The sequence below is a fragment of the Podarcis cretensis genome (genome assembly GCF_951804945.1).
Source record: "Podarcis cretensis genome assembly, chromosome: 1".
NCBI lineage: Eukaryota > Metazoa > Chordata > Lepidosauria > Squamata > Lacertidae > Podarcis > Podarcis cretensis.
Window position 1 is genome coordinate 97,315,264 of NC_137170.1, and position 24,777 is coordinate 97,340,040.

A 24,777-nucleotide genomic window follows, 5' to 3' on the forward strand; every position below is an offset into this window, starting at 1 on the left:
CAGTTCCGATTGGAGGGTTTGTGGTGCTGCATCACAGTCCCGGACTTGAAAGAAGTCGGGGATGGGGAGGGGAGCACAAGAGAAGGCAGGTTTTAAAATGGCAGTTCGAAACAACAGAGGGTTGAATAAAGCAGGGCTGGAGGGACACAAATGAACTGTGTAAATATGGGGGGCTTAAAGGAGCTGGGAAGGGATGGGGTTTTGGAATGAAATGTGACGGGAGAGGCTTGGAGAAGTTGGCAAGGAGTGGGAGGTAGGCAGCATTGACAGGCAACTGAGCAGGGACAGCAGCTTCTAGTCTCTCTCTGTGTGTTGGGGGGTTTGTTCTTTGGCCAGATGCTTATAATAACAACAATAATAATGATTTATTATTTATCTGCTGCCCATCAGACTGGGTTGCCCCAGCCATTCTGGGAAGCTTTCAACAAATTACAAAACCACAGTAAAACATCAGATACATTAAAAACATCCCTATACAGACATCTTCTAGAAGTCAGATACAGTCATACCTTGGGTTACAGATGCTTTGGGTTGCGCACCGCACCGAACCCGGAAGTACCGGAACAGGTTACTTCTGGATTTTGGCACTCACGCATGTGCAGAACCACTGAATCGCAACTTGCGCATGCGGGTTGCAAACGCTGCGGGGTTGCGAACGTGCCTCCCGCACGGACCACATTCGCAACCTGAGCGTCCACTGTAGTTTCCTTGACATCTGACGGGGTAGTGTTCCACAGGGCAGGCAGGACTACCAAGATGGCCCTCTGCTTTGTTCCCTGTAATCTCACGCCTTGCAGTGGGGGAAATGGCAGGTTGACATTTCAAATAAAGAGATTCCAGGTGACTAATGAGTAATTAATACTCATGATGTGTCTATGTGTATGTGTATATATATATATATATATATGCTAAGCCTAACTTGCTATGAATATATTATATTCCCCCCCCCTCAAAAAAAGGCTGCTTCAGCATCGTACTGGGCTATATCCTATTCTATGGAAGGCCAACTGAGAATTACCACACTAGAATACTTGAAACAGAGAAAGGAGTGACAGAGAAAGAACATATAAGAAATAGCTGCTTTAGGGACCAAATATGATTGCATGTTTTTGCAGAAATATTTATTTATTTTTAACTCAAGAAATATGCCTTTCTTTTCTTACTATTCCGCATTCTTTCTTTTATAAAAGTTCTTCTTTCTAGTAGTTGGGTATCCTTTCCGTTTTATATTAAAGGACGGTGAGATTTCTCAGGTGTTTAGATGGAATAAAAAGATATTGTGACCATACCTTTTTTTTTTTTTTTTTAGTACTTGGGACAAACTGGGACATCAGGTAAGCTTTCTGCACAAAATTACTACTATGCATAAAACGACATATTCACTGTGTAGCAATAAGAACAGATTGCCTTGCTGGTGCTCTCAGAAACTCAGGCTGTTTGAGATATGCAATTTGAGCTCAATGAGAATTCAGAGTTTCCTATGAAATATTGATTGCAAAAGGTTTCTTTGGCAGAACTCTTCTATCAGCTGGTTAAAATGCTGATGAGGGTCCTCAGAGAACACAGCAATATAGCAGTAAGCGCCATAGCTTTAGCACATGTCGAAAGCCCTGCAGGCTGCAATCCTACACACACACACCCTATGCCTGGGAGTAAAGCACATTACTTTTGAACAGACATGTACTGTATAGGATTGCACTGATAGTAGTCTGAAATCCAATTCTTGAATTAAAGGGTGTGGGGAGCCGAAGAGATTCAACCCCCTTATCCATCCTTGGCTACACAATCGTAACACCTCACAATCGTAAGGTAAACTCAGCCCTGTGCTCTACTAAAATTCTGAAGTACTCTGAAGCAGAATTGGAGGATAGATTTAATGTTGTCACTGTGTTTCCTTGACATTTTGGTATAAAAGAGCCTCATGTTATACTTCAAGCCACCAAGAAAGCCCTATGGATAAATAGTTAAGCATTTCCCCATCACAACGTCACTTCTAGTGGGAGAGTTAAGTATTGTTGCATGTCACCCAGTCTCTGAGCAGTGTGAGATTCCAGGGGTTCCAAACACCCTTGTTCTCAGGCACTCGCCACGGTGTCCCATTGCGCCAGAAGTGGTTTAGTCATGCTGCCCACATGACCAAGAAAGTTGTCTGTGGACAAACGTCGGCCCCCTTGGTCTGAAGCGAGATGAACGCCGCACCCCATAGTCAAGTTTGACTGGACTTAACCATCCAGGGGTCCTTTATTTTTAGCTTTACCCAGGGTCTATGTTTCCTTTTGGAAAATAAGGCACAGCAGAGACTGTGGTGTCTTTATGATACATGGTTTATTTACACATATATACAACCTGAGTCAGTTATGGAGGACCTCCCATCACTACACTTCAAAAGAGTCTTGCCTCTTCCATAGCTGTAGCCTGGGATCTAAATACACCCCAGCCATGGCTCCGACTCTGTGTAGCTTGCGGCATTTAACTGAATACCACTTTTTGTCCATCCTACATCATCCCCAACTGCAATCCTAAATTCTACTCTGTGTCTGCTGATTTAGATCTCAGGGTGCCGCTCCCACCATTTGCCAGCTGGCACACCATCTTTGCTTATGTCCCACCCCCCTGTCTTTGTTCTCTTTTAATGGCTCAGGCGATCACCTGAACACAGGAAGCTGAGACCAACTATTAAGAGTCTGATTTCCAGTTTAACTATCCAGGAATTTAGGGAAATCTAGCACCCACAATTTATAACAGTATGTTGCTTAAGTTTCTCCCATTGAAATAAACTTGACCTAAAAGTGGATGAATCAGTTAAATACTGGGATGCCTTTATCTGTTTTTTAGTGTCTGCCTGCCCCTTCCCTCTCTTTCCCTGTTTTAGGTGATAAAATCTTAACAGGATTTTATTGGGCGTTACGCAACGACATGGTTGCAAGTGTTCTGAAGGCTGCATAATTAGGGTACTTGTCAAATATGTACTATAGAACCCGACAGTGAACACAGAGAACATCTTAGTTTGTGGCTTTTTAAAGAGCACAGTCTATAGGAATACTTATTTTATACTGCTGCTAGGCTTCTGGCTAAGTCAAGGGTCAGCTTTCAACAGACAACAGAAGATGACCTAGAAACAATGGAGCTGCAGAGAATTATAGAGAACAAGAGACTTTGCTGTGAAATGGCAAGATGCATTTAGATAGAAGATCAGGTCAAGATAACATGTACATATATTAGCTTTGAAGAAAGTGAACTGGGGATTCAGTGGACCTTCAGCTGACATTTAGAAAAGTTCACCTGCTTCACGAGCGATTCTTGAAAATTGTAAAGCAGAAAATAGATAGCTAGAGTATCCAGCTGGCACGCTTAGATGAAATGAGGATATGGTTCTTACATTTGGAAGCAAGGTTTCTGTGATAAAATAGTGATTCAATTTTGGACCCATTTTTCCCAAACTAGAGGAGAGTGCCTTCCTATATGCAATTATAATGGCAGCACCCACACGCAAGAGAGAAGTGGGGGGAAACTGGGGAGAACCCCAAGAGTTTCAGAAATACAATGTAATTATGGGCATAACCTAGGTTGGGAAACCACGCAAACCTGCCCCATAATGATTCAGAATGTTGATTTGAGGAGGGGGCTGACAACACATGGAATGAAGTAGGTGGAAAAGAAGGAAGCAGGAAGAAACGCATAGAGATTAAAAGGGTACAGACAGAACAGTATCATTGCCCAGATAAGTCACTTCCTGGATCACACTCAGAAGCTGAAAAAAATCCATGAAGCAATGCAATGTAGGTAGAATTGGGCACCAGTGTGTTTAACATCTGCACCCCAACCCCAAATAGCAGCAAAGAGAATCCATGCACTTTCTCACTTCTTATCTATGTGAAACATTTTTTTTTAAATATTCCATTTGAATGTAAATTACAAAGCAGATGCAGCGGGTTCTCCACATTGAAGGTTTAAAGCAACTGTGATTTGGAAAGTGTTGGCTTACGACAGCTCAGCTCTGAATACAAGATCAGACCCTGAACAGCTTACAACAACCCTGCAGTGGTATCCACTGCTTTTATCCCTGTATTGAAAATTGGGTTGAGAAAGCAGAATACAACAAACCTATGGGTGTAGGTGTGTTTGCTTTTTCATCCATCACATTCATTCTTAGTACTTACAAACAACCTTTCAGGGCAAAGTACCCTCTGCACCACAAGGCAGCTTATATAAAAAAATAATTAGAGTCATACAAATACAAGACAAGTTGTCTCCGTAAACATAGCCGTGGCTCTGAGCTGCAGCGGTATCTATCCAGGCACATTAGAGGGGTGCATGAGTGAGCCTTCCTCTCCCTCTGATGGCCTCAGCAATGGCAGCTGGTAACTGCGGTTTGATGGGGCTCTCAGCTGGAAGCTATACAGTGGTACCTCTCGTTGCGAATGGGATCCGTTCCAGAGCCCGCCTCTGCGCGGGTCGCGACTCGATGCTTCTGCGAATGTGTGTGACGTCATTTTGTGCGTCTGCGCATGTGGCGAAACCCGGAAGTGACCCTTTCCGGTACTTCCGGGTCACAACCTGGAGCAAACGTAACATGAGGTATGACTGTATCTAGTTCAGTGTTAGAGCCCAGTTGCAGGTTGGGGGGCTGTGCTGGCAAAAGATAGCTTACAACAGTGGTGGCCAAACTTGGCCCTCCAGCTGTTTTGGGACTACAATTCCCATCATCCCTGACCACTGGTCCTGTTAGCTAGGGATGATGGGAGTTGTAGTCCAAAAACAGCTGGGGGACCAAGTTTGGCCACCACTGGAATAACCTTGCAATGTAGGCTGTTGCTGATATTTTTCAAGCCTTTAAGCCACATGCTAGGGTGGCACACACACACTCACACCAAAGATACACTTCCAACAGTTTGTTGTGTGGCACTGGTTGTCACCTGTATTTTACTCTGAAATGATATTCTAGAATTGAGGCAGCCTGTGTTGTTTTTGTTTGAAGTGTAGCTATAGCAAATAGATTGGCAGGGGAAGGTGAGGACAGGATTTTCAACCTGGGCTGCTCTGTAATCTGCCTGACTCAATGAAGCAGGTGACATGAAATCCATATATATATTTCTGGGATCAGTAAGATGGTATGGTGAAGGGTTTTCTTCCTTATTGGCATTTCACCCATATGACAGGAATGTTTGCTTATGGGACCTAGGATTTGATTCACTGTCCACTGATGCCTGTTGCAAAATGCCCCAAACTGTGATCCAGTTTTAACTGCGCCAGCAAAATTATTTCTTTCAATGACACGATCAGCAGTTGAACCACAAAGATGCTACTTGACAAACAAAAAATGATTGTATGTGTCTACGTGCACAAAGTTGCGTGCTGCTAGTGGCAATCACACTGCTATAGTAGCAAAGCCTTTTCTAAATAACCCTGGCTGTTCCCTTGTTCTCTTGACTGACCAATATACAGTCCCATGCATCTGTCTTTGTTACAGAATTACTGGTAAGTCTCCTGAGGAGAACCGTGTCATTTCTCCCCAGTAACCAACAACTTAGTCCCTTTCAGAGAACAACATGTTTTTGGGTGGGGTATAAATAATAAATTGTTGTTGTTGTTGTTCTGTACCACAGATTAATTCTATGGCGTTGGGGTGCAGGAATGCAGTGTCAGTTCCCAAACTCGTAGATACACACATACATAATTTTATAGGAATTTCACCTTAGCATAGTTAAAACCATGCTCAAGGCATCTTATATAATTACAAACAAAAGTAGTCATAAACAATAAATAAAACCTAAAAAGTACGCAATAAAACTGAACAATTTCAACAAATTGTAGGAAAAGGCCTGCAAGGCAGGGAGCAGGTCTTCCAGGATTCACAGCCAAGAGGGCCTCTGGCCTCTTTAGCAGCTGCAGCTGGAGTCAGTCAGGGCTCTGCCCTTCCAGGCCAGGTAGAAAAAGACCTACTTTGACTGCAAGTTGAGGAGCCTGCCTTTTGCATGGTCTGTTGAATCTGCTGAACCCACCTCTACACACACATTGGGGGGGGGGGGGGATTAGCAGCCTCATATAACAAACATGCTTAAATCTAATTAATGCATGAAGGAGTTAATACCATAGAGCAAGCTGTTCAGCTAGGCTTAGCTATGTCACTCCCCTTACCTTAAGAGGAAATGGGTAATCAAGCTTATTGTTGCACTCCTGTCCACCTGAGAAGCTCAGCTGTGTGAGGAGGTTTGAGCTGCTTGGCTCTCATCAGCAATTCTTGAGTTCTTACAGCAATAATTTAGGAACTTTCACCACTTTGTAACTAAGCCAAGTTCTACTGCCTGTGCAACTTTTCCGAAGGACGTGAACCTGACCTTTGAAGCGTTTGTAAGTAAACCATTCTTTTATTTGCCAAACACGTGGTCTTTTTCCCATGCTGAGGGAACTGGGAAACTTTGAAGGAAACCTTTTAAGGGGACATTTTTGCAACTCACTTGGAGGGGCACATATTTTAAAGATCTAACAGCCAATATTTCCACACTTTGCTGCATATTTTGTGACTTTAAATCTATGCTGGGGTTCTGTTACCAAAGAGTACATGCCCCAGACTTTGTTCTTGGCATCCAGGAATTCTCCTTTATACATACACACATATAACACCAACAAAATATGACCATTTTTCTGTTCTCTCTGTGTGAAATTTCTGACAAATTTATAAGTGGTGGGGGAGTGGTTGCACTCCCCTTAATAATGCTACAATATGACTGTTCCTTCTTACTACATTATTGATGGATTAAGTGCAGAGGCAAGTTTACTGCGGCGATTCTCCTGTACTATATTGGTGAATTTTCCTTCTAAAATCAGTGATGCAACTACAGTCCACTGGGAAATATGAAAGGAAGCCCTATACAGTGGTACCTCGGGTTACAGACACTAGAGGTTGCAGACGCTGCTAACCCGGAAGTAGTACCTTGGGTTAAGAACTTTACCTCAGGATAAGAACAGAAATCGCATGCCAGTAGTGCAGCAGCAGTGAGAGGCCCCATTAGATAAAGTGGTACCTCAGGTTAAGAACAGTTTCACATTAAGAACGGACCTCTAGAATGAATTAAGTTCTTAACCTGAGGTACCACTGTATATGTAAGGTTTAAATTGGGGGCAGTTTCAAGTGAATATTGATGGCCCAAATTATACTTCTTTTTATCACGGCACAGACTGCAAGAATAATCTTATACCTGCTGCAACAAACACCAAAGGGGATTCTAGAGATTACGCCTGGTCAGGGCTTCAATTTATATCTTATTCAAAAGGTAGCATCTGCTAAAAGTGGTGTGCAAGGGAATTACCACAGAACTGACACAGATGGCAGAGCCTTTCAGCAGCAACTATTCCCTGCAGAGCACAAGGTTACCTTATGAGGCCTCCTACTCAAACTATAGCTAGCTAAAGAATGTGTGGTTTCTGTTAAGATCACAACCTGAGGTGTTACAATTTCAGAATCTTCCTGGTTTTGAAGATACTTGTAAATGATTCACTTCTTATGTTCTGCTCGCAGAGTTTTGATAGCTTTCCTAGCTATCGCAAAAATACTCTCTTCTAATATAAAGGTTCTTAAAGTGTGTGAAATGCGAGCCCTCTCTTTTAGGGGATCACCAGCCTGTCAGTATTTTGGGAGATGGGATTCAGGTGCCTTCCAGAACTTTAGGTTTGCCTATTTAAAAATACGCAAAATAAAAATAAAATAAAATGTTTTGTGGTTTGGAAAGTGATGGGGAAAGGCGTTGAAAAGTATGAGATGCAGGAATGATTGAGAGGAAGGCAAGTAAATACCCCTCAAGCAAATCGGGACGAATGCGAGATGAATGCTCATTGTCTTCTCTTTTTTTTTGAATTTTTTTTTTCAATGCAGAATCATAACAAAAATTACAAACATTGAATCCAAAATAATACTATACAAACAAAAAAACCCGTAACATACAAAAAAAACAGAAAAGGAAAAGGAAAAAAAAGCAAAGGAAACAAAACTAAACAAAAACGAAAAAGCACACATCTACAGAAAAAAAACCATATCATTACGTACATAAACACAAATTGACTTCCTTCCTTTGTTCTAAGACCTCAAAAAAATTACTCTTGCTGTATTGTTGTGTCTAATTAGATTACTTCCACCTTTGTACTTTTCTTTTTACACCATTTTTCTTTTTCTTTAACCCTGTAAAGCATCATTCATTACATACCAATATACTTACTCTAGAACAATGTTTTTTCATATACTCTTTAGCACAACCCCATTCTTTTAATAATTTCTGGTCCGATTGTCCCCTTATGTAAGCTGTGAGTCTTGCCAGATTTATGTATTCACAAAATTTAATTTTCCAATCTTTCACTGATGGAATTTTTCTGCCTTTCCAGTTTTTAGCTATAAGCATCCTGGCAGCTGTTGTTGCATAAAGGAATACTTTCCTTTGATTTTCGGGGATATCATTTGTAATTAAATCTAAAAGGAATGCCTCCAGTTTTTTACTGAAAGATATTTTAAACATCTTTTTGAGTTCTTCATAGATTTCATTCCAGAATTGTTTAATAGGTCGGCATTCCCAACCCCAGAGTCGGCCACGACTGGACCTAATGGTCAGGGGTCCTTTTACCCTTTACCTTTTTATAAAACCCCTCAATTGCAGCTATGAGTTGTTTTGCTTGCTGAATGCTGGAGAGCTGTTTGCCCTTTGAGGTATTCATTACATCAGCCATTAGAGGTAAAAATGTGCCAATATCAGATTTTTCTTATATGTGTTTTTCCCAAAACCCTATTATATCAAATGTCTGGCCTATATCTGGAATGAAAGTATTTCTAACAATGTTGACCCATCTGTGAGTGGAACAGGCAGGTGTCATTGTTGCCGTTGGTGCTACACAACTGAAAGAAATATATTTCTGCCTTGAGGAGTTGTGTCCCCAATTAGCTGATTTCAAACTTTTATCCCTAATTTAATTACTGATATAAAATGTTGCCGAGGCTTCAGCTTGAAGTGGGGGATTGGAAAATTTTCATTGGATCTTTGGGGTGAGGGTATTGAAGGCCTTCTTATCCCTTTTCCCTTGGGATAGCTCTTCTCACCTAAAATTTACCCCAAGCCAAGACGTGGAGAGGAAGTGTATAAGGCAGGCATAAGCAAACTCTGCCCTCCAGATGTTTTGGGACTACAACTCCCACCATCCCTAGCTAACAGGACCAGTTGTTAGGGATGATGGGAGTTGGAGTCCCAAAACATCTGGAGGGCTGAGTTTGCCTCTGCCTGGTATAAGCAATAGGGAAAATAAGAAGGGGTGTGTGTGCTTTGTTCATGATGTCATTCAAATATCCCATTTACTATTCTATGGTGTGGAGGCAGCTAAGCCCCTATAACATGGATTTTCTGGAAACAATCCAGCCAGAGTTACAGCGTGAAGTCCAGTGCAGCATAAGCAGGCTACAATGTGGCTTCTCCTTCATCTACTCCACCTGCAGCCCAAATGCAGAAGTGGGTAGACATCACTGGATGTGGCCTGTGCATTTTGCAAAATGCCATAGGTTTCAAAATGGAATTGAGTATGTACCAGAAACCAGAATATTTTCTTTTGTCTGGATGGTCTCCTTTTGTATGTTGGAGAGTAATCTCTATCTTGATTGTATGCAATGTCCACAGTAAACAGATAATGATTTCTTCTTTATCCAGAATTATGCCATAATAAAGAGATGGTAGCTTATTGACTGTAGCACACAAAACTGTACGGATCAATTTATAGGCAAGAACATAATACTATTTATGTGGCTTTTATGTAACTAGGTTATGTAAAACACTGATTAATAATGAATCATGCCATTGGATTGGCCCATTCCAGTTCCATAAGCAAGTCAAAACCTTATTATAATGCTTGCCATGTTCCTTAACTAACTCACAATCATTTTTTTTAACAAAAACCAGAGGTACAATAAGGTGCTTGAATTAACATTCACTCCGCAAACTCCATCATGATTCTGCTCACTATAAAGTATTGGATGTGCTGCCTTCTCTTGAATTACTTTATTGCACTTAAATTATCACAGCATTTTCCCTCAGATAATAGCAATTGGAATAACTACCAGGAGTACAATCTGGTAACTATATCCTGCTATTTAAAGTCATTGTCTGTCTCATATGTTTCTTTTAAGTAGGCTGAACTGTATGTGCAATAAAACCAAAATAAATAAAGTAAAACACTCACCTTAAAGAGCAAGTCTGAGAACCGGGGAAATAATTCGTCTTTGCAATCCCACAACCTTCTGAGGCATCCTGTGTGAAAGAATATCCTTTGCATGCTGGGGAGAGAAGAACACAGCTTTAGTCAGATAGGGCTACTTCACACTCTAGTGAGAACAAGTTTTTGGATCCCTCATGGTTGTTTTCGTATGTCTGCTTAAGCCTAGTTAATCTCTTTATAATCAGACTTCATCCTACTGAGCAGATAGTTAAAGAGAATGGCATATATCACGGTTGGGATTTTCTTCCCCAGAGGCAGATGTTCTGTGTCACAGTTTATGCAACACAAATGAATGTGCACTCAGAGGATGCAGGTGGTGAAGGAGTGGATATAAGTCATTTTGTATGCACTATTTATGCTTTAAAGGTCTTCCTTGTCTGACTATCGCAAATCTCTGTATTTATATTGGCTGTCTCAGCTGACTGAACTAATTAAAGAGGGTCTTTATCAAAGCATTCATAGGTATATGTTTGGAGGCAGAGGTAGGGAGGCAGGAGAAATTCATGCAGCTTATATTTTCAAGTGAACGAATATAATTCACAAGTCCTAGAGTATATGTGGATTGGAACACAACTATCAACCTGATTACACACTTCTATGATTTTTGTGGTGGATTTTTTGGTGAAAAGATGTGCATAAAACACAGACGTGTATTTTAGGGGGCGTAAATGTATGTTCCATGTGCACAAATGGAGCGATAATTCCTGTGCCTGATGGAATTATCTCCCCTTTCTGACCCCCATGTGCTGTTCTGGAGGTTCTCCTGAAACCCTCCTGAGTCAATCTGAGCAGGCATGGGAGTCACACAGTGGGAGGAAATCCTTTCATATTTTTTTCAGGAGCCATTCACAGAAAGCCTGCATGTGTGTGAGAGAAATAATGAAGAAATAATAGAGCTGAGAGGGAAGGGTTAACTGGAACATGCAATCAAATCTGAAAAGCACCCGTGTCAGCTAAATGCCACTAGTGTCCAGAAAACAAGTACAGTAGTACCTCTGGTTACGTACTTAATTCGTTCCAGAGGTCCGTTCTTAACCTGAAACTGTTCTTAACCTGAAGCACCACTTTACCTAATGGGGCCTCCTGCTGCTGCTGCACCGCCACCACACGATTTCTGTTCTCATCCTGAAGCAAAGTTCTTAACCCGAGGTACTATTTCTGGGTTAGCGGAGTCTGTAACCTGAAGCGTATGTAATCTGAAGCGTATCTAACCCAAGGTACCACTGTAGTGCAAAATGTGGCCACTTGCATGCTAGCAATTTCAAACGATTGTTTGGAAAGTACATCAGCAGATACCAAGTCTCAAGGGAAGTCAGCCTATCCTTATGTCATGCTGCACTTACTGAGTATTTATTGAACTTCCTCTAGTATTTATTTATCCTGGAGAAAACCCAACCCTGGAGATGAGAAACTTTATATATCATCATGGCTTACATTTTGATTGGCAGGCCTCTTTAACAGAAAAATGTATGATATGATACATCTTACTGAAACAACATAAATAGTAACATAAACACAATGCAAATATCAAATAAATTATTGCACTACAACTGCCTGGAAAAACTTACCCAAGTGTTTGCCACAGTGTAGCATTTGTAGTGTGCTTGAGGCAGTTGTTGCAGCCAACCTGGCTTCTCTTGGTACCAGTATAATACAAGTATATGCACTTGTTTTTCCACAATTATTCTTTACATTTTAGAGGCACACCTGAGTTGTTTTTTTAAATCTACACCTTAAAATGCAATATGAAGAGGTCCTTACGCCCCTTTTCTTACTAGCCTCATTAGAAAGCAAATCTCATTGGTCTTAATAAACTTACTCCCAAATAGTTGTGCTTACACGTAAAATTACCCAAACAGAAATGAGGTGTAAAGGGTGAGGTGTAAAGGGATGTGGGTCGGACTGGTGCGGGGGAGGGGGTTGTCCAAGGGGTTGATGGCTAGGGAGGGGGGGTTGGTGAGCAAAGCCAGCAGGGTTGGCAGCCCCTAATAACAAATAGTTTGTGCAAACTGCTTTGAGGGTTTTATTAAACTAAGTGTTGTATAAATCTTCCTAAGGAAATAAAAATAAATTTAGTATTCTGGCCTAGGGAGCTTCAGATAAGCAAGACTGATAAACTGGGAGTTCTTCAAGCAGCCGTGGCTGATTGCAGTGTTCTGGAAGCCTTCCAAGCCATTCAGATATATGAAGTTGTTCTGAAGTCATTTGCAGTGCTTATCACCACACTTTTGAAGGAACTATGATTAAGAATATAAATATAGTTCATGATAATACTGTTAAGTAATAGAATATTGATTCAATATTTTCATAATTGCTTAGTTCGTAGGAAGTGAGCGGTACAAAGGATATCTGATATTATCCCATTTCTTCTAATAACAACTTGCCCATGGGAGATTCATGTTCAACCTAATGCCCTTAATTTAAAAGTCCACCTTATTAAGACTGCAAGCATTAAGCTATGGCGGCCTGATGTGAACCGTCTCGGGAAACAGATAATGCTAGGACCCAAACTGTGTATTCTTTGCAGCACAGAATGAAAAAGACCAAGTGCACATCCTAAAATCAATAATCACTCTAGAAAGAAATGGAAGATCAAAATCAAATGAGAAAGAAAAACGTTCCCTTACACACTCCTGCTATATGAAGTTATTCTGAACATGCTTACTGGTCTCGTGATTAAGAATATAAATATGGCTGCTTTGCATAGTTGCTTCTTAAGAGTTTATTGTCTTAGAGCAAGAATGGGGAACATTTGGCCCACCAGGTGTTGCTGAACTGCATATTCTATCAGCCCTAGCAAGCATGGCCAATGACCAGAAAAGATGGGGTTGTAGTTTAGCAACATCTAGAAGGTCACAGTTTCCCCACACCTAACTTAGAGTTCACATAAGTCTAACAGTTTACTTAGCTTTGCAGCATAAGGCAGTATGATTCTTACAGCTGTCATTAATGAACCAGCCCAAGCAGTAGCTCTTTCCATGAGAAGGGCTGGCATAAATCAGAAGACTAGACCACAAGGAGAGCATGCTAATCATGTTTGTATTCCACTGTGTATTGCTTTCTCCATCCAATAAGGCCTCTCATCCTTGTTGGTGGTTCCCTACTGCTGTGCAACTCTCTTGGCTGCCTGTTGAGCAGCAATAAACAGAGTTGTCAACACCTAGTGTTAACCAGCCTAAAAACCTTTATACCTGTCTGCATCTGTACTGGAACTGATTTTTAACTTAAATGTTTGCATCGCTTTTTATATTTGGAATGGTTTTTCATTGTTTTATCTACAAACCACCCCACCTCTTAATTTAATCATTAAAGGAGGACAACCTCTTCCCTGCTGTTTCTGTTCCCTGTTTGTTTGGAAATAAAGTCTATTGCTTGAAATTGTCTTAAGTGACAAGATTCAGGCTTACCTGTCCTTAATTTTTGTGACCGGAATTATCTTATTTTGGGGTGTGTATCTCATATACCATCTCCATCCGAAACACAGATTTTGCTTTGTTTTTACTTGAAATTCAGCACTTCATGTTTGACATGTATCATATGGGAGGGGTGAATTGGAATACATTTGCTGTTTCCATGGTGGATGTCGCTGCAGGAAGATTTCTTATTCCAAGTGAGAGTGAGCCAGAGTACTTCTGGTGGACAAGGGAGGTCTTGTTTTAACTGACAAGGAGTGATGCCATCTGAGGAAATTCACCCCTTCTTCTTTTTCCTTTTCATTTTTTTAAGAAACCCGCTCACAGCTGAGACATATGCTTACTAAACCCAGTGATATTTCTCCAGTGGAACAGCTATTTTGCTCATGGCAATGCTACTTCTTCGTTCAGCACTGCAAGGCACATCACAGCTGGGTAGTATCCAACAACCATGCTGCCATAAACAGATGGGGAAAGACACCAGCTATACTTGGAACTGATGGCTAAACACTGTTGATAGACAATGTTGGATAAAACAATCACTTATAGAACATTAGAGAGACCAAGCCTGACATTTTATTTAGTAATTCAAAATTTCTACTATAAATTTAGTTGCTTGGGTGTAGCTCTATAGAGTGAATTGCATTTTTGAATGGAGAGTAACACCTGACCCATATTTTATCAGTACTGTAAACTATTAAATGGGACATGGGTGGCGCTGTGGGTTAAACCACAGAGCCTAGGACTTGCTGATCAGAAGGTCGGCGGTTCGAATCCCCGCCGACGGGGTGAGCTCCCGTTGCTGGGTCTCTGCTCCTGCCAACCTAGCAGTTCAAAAGCACGTCAAAGTGCAAGTAGATAAATAGGTACCTCTCCGGCGGGAAGGTAAACGGTGTTTCCGTGCGCTGCTCTGGTTCACCAGAAGCGACTTAGTCATGCTGGCCACATGACCCGGAAGCTGTACGCCGGCTCCCTCGGCCAATAAAGCGAGATGAGCGCCGCAATCCCAGAGTCGGTCACGACTGGACCTAATGGTCAGGGGTCCCTTTACCTTTAAACTATTAAATGGCTCTGTTCAAACTGAAAATGGCAATGTCTAATGACCTAATAAGAGGGGACGCGGGTGGCGCTGTGGGTAAAACCTCAGTGCCTAGGACTTGCCGATCGCATGGTCGGCGGTTTGAATCCCTGCGGCGGGGTGAGCTCCCGTCTTTCGGTCCCAGCTCCTGCACACCCAGCAGTTCGAAAGCACCCTTAAGTGCAAGTAGATAAATAGGTACCGCTTTATAGCGGGAAGGTAAACGACGTTTCCGTGTGCTGCAGTGGTGCTGGCTTGCCAGAGCAGCTTTGTCACGCTGGCCACGTGACCCGGAAGTGTCTCCGGACAGCGCTGGCCCCCGGTCTCTTAAGTGAGATGGGTGCACAACCCTAGAGTCGGACATGACTGGCCCGTACGGGCAGGGGTACCTTTACCTTTAATGACCTAATGCAAAGCAATATATTTTGGACAGAGCTTCCCTGGTGGAAAGGGTATGCTGCTTGATGTTTCACATGAAGCAACATATTATTTTACATATTAACAGAAGCGACATGTTTTCCCCTTGGGAAAAAGGATTGAACTCCTAGGCATTTGTGTTGAAATAAATGGGCTTTAATATACTGGGGAATGAGAGTTGTTGGGTTAAAAAAAAGAAGAAAGACATTTAAGATCCCCCCCCCAAAAAAAAAATAGAGTCTAGTTCTGTGCCCACTGCTTAAAAAGAAGTGGTAATGATTAATGAGAAAAGATTTATGAGGGCTAAGTGTTATGAAAGAAAAAAAGGGGCAGCTGACAAAAGCCTGATGCTCTGCAGTCGTGATTTCCAATTAACCACTCACTTTTAATTATTTGTCATCTTTATCTTTTTTTGACTGTTTTTTAAATTCCTCTGTCACTCTGCGCCCTGTACCTTTACACTTTGCCTCTCTTGTTACACAATGCACCACAAAACAGAATATTTGGTAGTTAGCAAGAATAATCATTTATTTTAGTACAGTGTCATGCCAACCTCCATTAGTTAGTAATAATGATTGGCAGTGCAATTTTTCTTGGCAATGAAACCAATTAACATGCACCTCAATGCCTGTAGCTGAAGTATTTCCCTAAAATTCAAACTTGTTCATGCCTGTTTATCACGAGCCATTAAAAATTTCCATGACCCAGAAACGCAATCCATAACCTGTCCCATTTTAGATGAAAAATAGCAATGAATGGGTGGCGAAATGCATGGTACAAGATCAGCGAAACCTGCAACTGTATTTGCAATGCTCATATGAGAGGGTTTAGAGGGGGGGAGAGACCTTTAATGAATAATCATTTAGAAAGAAATAGTTCTGAGAACCACCTGGCTGGACATTTAATAGCAGCATAATTGTAGCTTCAATTTTTTTTTTAAATCTTCATTGCATTTTTAAAAATTACAGAAAAAGCATGAAAACATTACATCTATTGAAAAATACAAAATACAAAAAACTGAAAATATAAAAAGAAAAAAACTAAAAGGAATAAATAATAAAAAATGAAACAGAATTAGTCAAGTATGCAAAATTGTTCAAAGGATACAAACAGTAATTTGAATATTCTATACGCCAGGTTGAGCTTCGAGGCCCCCCCAAGCCCACTCCTGAGAAATAAAGACACAAGGACACAGAGATTAAAGTTAATGTTGGTGGGCGAATTTAGGCCACAACTTTATTGATTACAGAATGTGAGCGCTATTGGCTTAGGCACTGGCAAGCAAGACTATATCTGACTTCCTGCCTGCTTTGCTGGAAGTCAGGCAAGGGTAAACTCCTGAAGAGGCAGCCCGGCCGCCATGAACCAACTCGAGCACCTCGGGGTTCTCCTGGTCATGGTATGGCCCTAGCCCCTCCGTAGGCTTCGGACAGGACCCAGACCCCTGGATTCCTTTAGCGGCATACCCTAAAGCATGGAAAACTACTTTGAATCCCTGCTTTTTAGTTGACTTCCCTCTATCTTTGCAGCTTCAACATTTCACTTAAGTGACAAATATTCTGTATTTCGTTTATTAAAATCAGTTTTTCCCCATTATATCATAATTGTAGCTTCTAATCCAAATACTGCACATCAACAAGAATAGATCTTTTTTATGGATCTGGATCTGGAGAAAGACAAATCTTACTCATCAAGCCAGCCTTCAAATCATTCAGCGCTAACATAAAGTCTGTGCCATTTACAGTACAGATTCATTTATCTGTACAGTCTATGTGACATCTGAAACGCTCAGATAATCAAAGGATTGGATCAATGGGAATGTTTTCACAGTGTAATACCGACATGGAGCCACACAGGGGACACAATAAAGTCCAAAGGCTTGGAGCTTCAGACACACACAAGAAAAAGATTTCAATAAAAGCTTCATCACTAAGGGATAAATTAAAAAGGGAAAGGAGTAGAAATGTTTATGACTCATGTGAAAGTAATCACATTGGAACATGGACTTAACTTTGGTGGGGTTTTTTGCACAAATGCTAGACAGGTAGCATGGAATCCCTTTTCTCTAGGCCTGAGACTGTATAATGTTAGGTAGGGAGAAGTGGGCCCATGCCTTCTTCCTTATCCCTTACATTCCCAGAGTTAGCAATTTTGTGTACTTGGAGATTATGCGCTTACATTGCCTGCGTAAGTTCTATGCATACAGAAACAATGGACAAGTGGAGGCTGTGGAAGGGGAGAGTAGCTGCAATCCCACTTCCCCTCTGATAGCTTTGTAGCCGAAACAAGTCCATCAATGAACTTGAAAAGGAGGATTCTTTAATTTGGGTGCAACCCCAAGTTATGAAGAAATTGAGCACCCAAAAGGGGAGGGCTTTATTTAATATTTGATATCTGTTCATGCTGTAGTGACTGCTCAGCGTGGTGGATAAAAATGGATGATTTTAAAAAAATAAATCAGATTTTAAAAATTTAAATCAGATTTTTTTTTATTTAAATCGGTTTTTTAATTTAAATTGGATTTTTAAAATAAAATGCTTTTGGAGGAAAAAAATCTTTCTAAAGATAGTTTTCTACTTAAGTTACCGTATTTTTTGCTCTATAAGACTCACTTTTTCCATCCTAAAAAGTAAGAGGAAATGTGTGTGCGTCTTATGGAGCGAATGCAGGCTGCGCAGCTATCCCAGAAGCCAGAACAGCAAAAGGGATTGCTGCTTTCACTGCGCAGTGATCCCTCTTGCTGTTCTGGGATTCAGAATATTTTTTTTCCTTATTTTCCTCCTCAAAAACTAGGTGCGTCTTGTGGTCTGGTGTGTCTTATAGAGTGAAAAATACGGTACATTATAGTCCAAAGGGCATTAGGAAATAAGGATTTGTTTTAAGATTTTCATGTGTGCTGAAACTCAGACTAAGGGTTTGTTATTTAAAAATGTTTAACCACATCAGTTAACAAACATGGATACATATGCTATAATATTATTGTTTTAGTTAAATAAATTGTTTAAATTGTTATTGAGGAAATGATTATTTTTCTCTTTCCAATGAAGTACAGCAAAAAAGTTGTCCAAATATAAACAGTTAACTTATTAAACCTCACAACAATTTCATAATTATCTGTCTATCAGTAATCTTTGATTTAACTGTAAAATCTACTCTGAAAATTTATTATTCCAAAAATGAAACCTTCATCTGGTTGAAAATATTAAGATTATACCAGCAGGAATGCCTTTCTGTTTAAAAAAAAAAGAGATTTAAATCAAGTCTTACTGACTAGTGATTTAAATCAATTTGATTTGATTTTGATTTAAATCATATCCACACTGCTGCTCAGCTCCCCTGACCATCAGAATTCTGGCCTCATGCATGGAAGAATGTAACAAGTGAAGAGAAGTGAAGAGCCCATGAGATTGTGAGAGGCAAAGTTCAAGAGGGAGAGGAAGCAGAGAAGTTAACAATTGGGGAGGGAGAGGAAGAACCACCAGCAGAAAAGAGACATGTTGCGAAGGGGCCCGCAGAACTCCTGAACAAAATTATCTTATAAGGATTTGCATTAAGCCTGGGAATGTCAGGCAACTTTTCTTTTTCTTTTTGGAGGTTCTAACAACAACAACAGCTCACTAGCTGTCATAGCCATAATAGTTAAGTCACATTTTGGGAAAACTGAGCAAGCAGCCCTATCCCATACAGCTTAGAGAAGTACTGAGGACAACGTTTGAGCTTCTGTATTATGTAGAGTTCATCGAAGCTATTAAATGCAGCAATCATGAATGCATTACAGTGTTTACTTTCAGAACTTAATCATATAGCACAAATTCGATGTTGTGGATGGTCAATCAGTAGCCTTTAATACCGTTTCTTCTACCTGAATAAATGATTATTCATTAAAGGGACAATGAATAAATAAAGAGCACCAAAGCAAATGTGTCGCTAAAGGGAATGATTTCCTGTGCAATTGTGGAATTTGTACTTTGTTCCCAGAACAATTTTGAACACAAAAAGATCTAGTCATGTGAATAAATGAAAAGGAAAGAACATGGTCCAGATAATCAGCTGTTTGAAATTGAAGCAACTATTCATAAATATTATTTGGTGCAGTGGTACCTCGGGTTACATACCCTTCAGGTTACAGACTCTGCTAACCCAGAAATAGTACCTCGGGTTAAGAACTTTGCTTCAGGATAGAATAGAAATTGTGCGCCGGCAGCGCGGCAGCAGCAGGAGGCCCCATTAGCTAAAGTGGTGCTTCAGGTTAAGAACAGTTTCAGGTTAAGAACGGACCTCCGGAACGAATTAAGTACTTAACCCGAGGTACCACTGTATAGTAGGGCTGCTGTCCAAATATATTTGCTACAGTATTTTTGCTGCAGTATTGTGTCCTGGGCTCTGTACACACCATGCACTTAAAGCAAATTGCTTTCATCAATGAATCCTGGAAATTGTAGTTTACCCTTTCAGAGCTACAATTCACAGTATCCTTAAACTATAGTTCCCGAGATCATTTGGGAGCTCTCAAGTGCTTGGAACATGCTTTAAGTGCCTGGTTTGTATGCAGCCTTGTTTCTGCCGCATGCCACTCCATTCCCCATCAATTCTCTGGTTCAGCTGAAGTGACTGTTAGTGCTGCCTCTGAATATGAGCTCTTCTGTCAAGCTGTCTGAGCAAGTCTGCGGTCGGAACAAAATGATACTTTTCTGCCAAAAGGCTGGTGCAGCTTAGATGGCATAGGGCTCTGTTTGATTTGTTACCATTTGGTATGGAAGGACCATGGGGAATATCTTCATTTGCCATGGATTGTAGGCCCAGCAAACTAAAACCAGCTTGGGTGGAGCAGAATGGAGCTGATCCATTGAGATAAGTAATGAGGCCAAGAAGTTTGTAGTGTACTCCTGGAGAGCAGAAGTGCTTACATTCTATGGATCTGGTGCAATGAGTGTGCTACTACAGCTGCACTGTTCCATTCGTTTATTATGAAATAGTACTGCACAATGGAAGGGGCCTGTGAAGGAAACTACGTCACAAGCAGACACTTCTAATACATTTTTTTTAATTCTAAAGAATTCATGAAGTTTTGTAAGTATTATTATTAGTATTATTATTACAATTAATGACCCACCCTTCAACCTAAGGTTCCGGGGTCGGCTACAACAATTAAAACATAATAACAAAAACAGTTTAAAGCAAATTCCCTAAATAAGGTGGGTCCTAAAAAATATACATCTAAGTGTCAAGAGCCAGCATAAAGAGGAGCATCTTAATCATTTGCCAGAAGCTGCATAATGAGGGACGCTCACAATTCAGGGGCTGCCACATTTCAAGTTTTGAGCACCTGGACCTGGACCTGGAAACCAGTGCAGCTGTTTTAAAATGGGGGTTATTATATGAGATCTGAAGGGAACTCCAGGCAGTAATCTGGCTGCTGCATTTAGGACTAATTGAAGTTTCTGAGTCATCTTCATGTGTGTTGGTAGCATTTGACTTAGACACATTAAGCGAAGACAACCTTATAGAAACATTGCAGAAAGAAAATTGGAAAACATGAAAGCCTCATCCCAGCTAGCAGGTGTGTAAGTTTGTGTGTGTGTGTGTGTGTGTGTGTGTGTGAGAGAGAGAGAGAGAGAGAGAGAGAGAGTTCCCCCCCCCCCCTAATGCAAGTTTTATCTGTCTCTTTGAGGTCTAGTTTACAGAATGCCACATATTTGAGAGTTAAAAGCTTAGACCATGGGTAGGCAAACTAAGGCCCGGGGGCCAGATCCGGCCCAATTGCCTTCTAAATCTGGCCAGCGGATGGTCCGGGAATCAGCGTGTTTTACATTAATAGAATGTGTCCTTTTATTTTAAATGCATCTCTGGGTTATTTGTGGGGCCTGCCTGGTGTTTTTACATGAGTAGAATGTGTGCTTTTATTTAAAATGCATCTCTGGGTTATTTGTGGGGCTTAGGAATTTCGTTCATTCCCCCCCCCCCAGTATAGTCCGGCCCCCCACAAGGTCTGATGGACAGTGGACCGGCCCCCTGCTGAAAAAGTTTGCTGACCCCTGGCTTAGCCATTATAACTTGATGCATGAAAGCACAACTGCAGCCATTGATTTTTCGGTCTTTCTATCCTGTCTGCACAATGTGCTGAACAGAATACGCTTCTCACGCAATGCAACGTGCTTCCCTTGCATACACATTTTACTACAAACAAATTGTTAAGTGGAGCTCTGTTGGGGAAAAATTTGCCCTTGGGCACTGCAACAAGTAGACAATAGTGAGGTGGCAGAGAATACCTAATTAATAACTTGTTTTGGGATGGGGTGGGTGAACCTTGCTTTGCTTGACGAGGCAAGGATTTGGTTTCCTGCATGGCATAGGCAGGCAATCTTCAGTAATTTCAGTGATTCTTAAGAGCAGTTGTGCTGACAATGCAGAATCTGACAGTTTATCAGAGCCTTCTGACAACTGACAGTCTAAAATCCTTTATTCGCTATAAGCAGGATGGATGGTTGCTATTTGCTTTGTGTTCTTCTGCACGCCATATGTGATCTTTGTAGCTTGAGATATCTAGCCTGGCTATGTAAGAACAGAGAGATGAGGTTTTACTGCCCGAGGCAACCTGTAAATACCTGGAATGTCTCTAGCCACTTTTCACACTATACAGTAAGATATTCTGCTACCCTCCGCGAATACCTCTTCTTCCCTGTGGGTGTTGCTGATGGATCCAATACTGAAGATTCATATCACCACAGAAAACACGCAACGTCTTGACTGGATGATTGGGGGGGGGGAGAGAATCACTTTGAAGCTATGTTATCTCTTACCATAGTCTCTAAATAAATCACCATGCTCTGGAATAAAGGAAATAAAAAAAAAAGCTGCAGGATTCCCGATTAAAAGGAATATTCCTTGGCTTCATCTGACACCCAGCACAGATGAAGACTTAAGATGTCTCATTATTTCTAATGCAACAATAGAGCGGAAAACTCAGAAGGGGAGCAACGGCCACTCTGTTTTCTGTAAACCCTCTAAAGCATGGCGGTGATACATATGGAAATCATTGTCCTAGTTCATCCTCTTTATTGGCAATGTGCAGTTGGGCAAGAGTGCCACAGTTAGGGCGCTGCCACTGAGAAGACCCACTTACACATGCCCAACTCCTTCCAGTCCAGCAATTGCCACCAAGTTGGCTGCTAAAAAATCATGCAGTGCAGAATATTAGCCAAATGAACCCCATCAACAGATACATAGGAATTGTCTGTTTGGAATGTCAGGTTGCCATAAAGTCTCCCATTGTTTGACTGATCACATTTATATACTGCCTTTTTGCCAAAGAGGTTTGCAGTTGTAAAGTACTAAAACAAATGATAAAAACGTAAAATTGGCCAGAGGGGGGAGCAGTCCAGTTGGAGCAGGTTCTCTTGCTGACTTTGCCTGTCTACCTTGCTCAACTGAAATATTAAGACAAACCAAAGCATTTTATCATGGACCATTTTGTATATTTTTCACTGCAACATTTCTAATGGGAATTGTATGCCCTCAGTTGAAATATCATGCTCACTGGATGTGCTGCCAGAGCTCTGTATCAAAGTCTGAGTTCTGCATCAAAGCTTCAAGCTCTGTATCAAAGTCTAGCTGAAATTGTTCCGGGGAGGGGTGTGTGTCATTATTAGAACCTTAAAACAATTAATAACCAAATGCTTTAAAAATGGGTTTATTTTCTACACTGATGCTCTCTGGCCCTGTAGTCAGATCCCTGATGTCACCAGTTCCTGGAAGATATGACAGCTCTTTCTGTCTTCTTGCTGGAATAATTCAATGCCTAATGGTTCCTTTTAATACATGAAATATAACATCCTATGTTAAGAAAAAGAAAGAGAGAGAGAGAGAGAGAGAGAGAGAGAGAGAGAGTGTATATATATATATATATATATATATATATATATATGTATATATATTTACTCAACTGTCAACAATAATACATTATTGCTCAACACTGCTGAAAGTACCATGTATGAGTTTTATGTTGACAGGAGTTTTTAATAATAATAATAATAAATATTAGAGATCATTTGAAAAGGGGAAGGGAAACAACCTGTTAATAACAGAAAGTAATGGAACATATAGTCAAACCAACACTATGGCTTGTCAGAATCAGTGCTCGCTGCAAGGCCGATTTTGTCAATCATTCATTTTATTGAATGTTAAATATTCAGATGGTGTAACATATGGTGGTTCTTCATTATCTAAATAGGAAAATAGGTCAACAATATTTTAATAGAAATCAATATTGTATGCCCTTGAAAATCCCCAAACACTGAATGGGAATTACAAGACAGCTAAAAAGCACAGAGTAGAAATGTGTAAACATATTAATTTAATTTGCCTCTTGTGCATGTCATTTAGGATAATATTCATAAATTTGTAATAATTATGATGTTTGTTTCAGCCGGATATTGTACAAAATTCAGCTGAGATATACATATTTCCCAAGGGCTGTTGGAGATTGTGTATCTTGACTGGTAAATGTGCACAATTCCCTCTTCGTGGAATGATTATTTGCACATTCTTTGTGATGCCTGGTGAATGTGCACAGTGATCAGTAATTATGCCTGTTATCCTCTCAATTTTCATCTTGTTTAACAGATATACAGAAACAAAATAGCTCATAACTGTTTAGTCAGGATTCACTGTAGGGGGTGCAAAATTCCATTGTAGTCCAGATGCTGCTATTGCATTCAATAAGAATATAGGGGTTCATCACAGGGATTATGAGGATCTGGAACAGAAAGTGGGCGCTAAATATCCTTGATCCGTATATGACACACTACTCATGCCTCTTTCATTCTCAGTCCACGGCTCTATACACCCATGGCTACACAAAATTAGGTTCTAAAATCCATTAGAGTTCAATACTAACTTTGCAGCTTTTAACACTAATAAGGACAACTCAAGATGGTTGTATTTAAATTATGCTTCCTTATATTAAAAAAAAAATATGGGACATAAAAACAAGATTTTCCTGGTCATTTAAATCCATATGTCATAAGAATGAAAGCATATCTTCAATCAGTAGAAGAATCAAGCTTCTAAACAGGAGAAGCAAGGCAGCCATTCCAGACTTTGCAGTTAACTCCAGTTATATTTTATAGGAAATTGTATGCAATATTTTTCTTGGACAACGAAAGCTAAGCAGAAGTCATTTGTCTCAACACCCTGTGGTTGCATAAACCAGTAAGGACTCCTGCCAATGACTAGCAGCAAGCGTCAACACACAAGCAGAAATCGAGTTGATACTTTCTTCTCCCCACCCAAAATAAAATTCCAAAGGGCACATCTTGTAGACTGCAAGACAACAGAGAGGAAAACAGATGGCAAAATCATTTGCAGCCTGAGCAGAAGCAGATAAAACGATAAACTGAGGCCAATGGACTTTTCTGCAAACCATCATGCGCTAATCCATCCAAGTTATTAAATAGCTAATTAATTGATCTCGGGCCCATTCTCCTTCCGCAATTGTATAATCAGCGCTTCCTGGCTTACCTTAAAAAGCACCCATTTTGTACTTAGGTGAGTAGAGCTCTTCATTTCTTCTTCCAGACCCTGTGTAGTGGAGCTGAGGACAGACAATCAACTGCTTCATTAAGT

At 40.7% G+C, this 24,777-nt stretch overlaps 1 long non-coding RNA gene across 1 annotated transcript; it reads right to left on the reverse strand.

Moving 5' to 3' along the window:
- Nucleotides 1–2: 2 nt before the first annotated feature.
- On the reverse strand, nt 3–24,777 carry LOC307226594. Its single transcript, XR_013843512.1, has 3 exons — nt 24,673–24,777; nt 10,210–10,303; nt 3–44 (listed from the first exon to the last, which is right to left on the reverse strand). It is a non-coding gene; the product is annotated as an uncharacterized lncRNA (long non-coding RNA).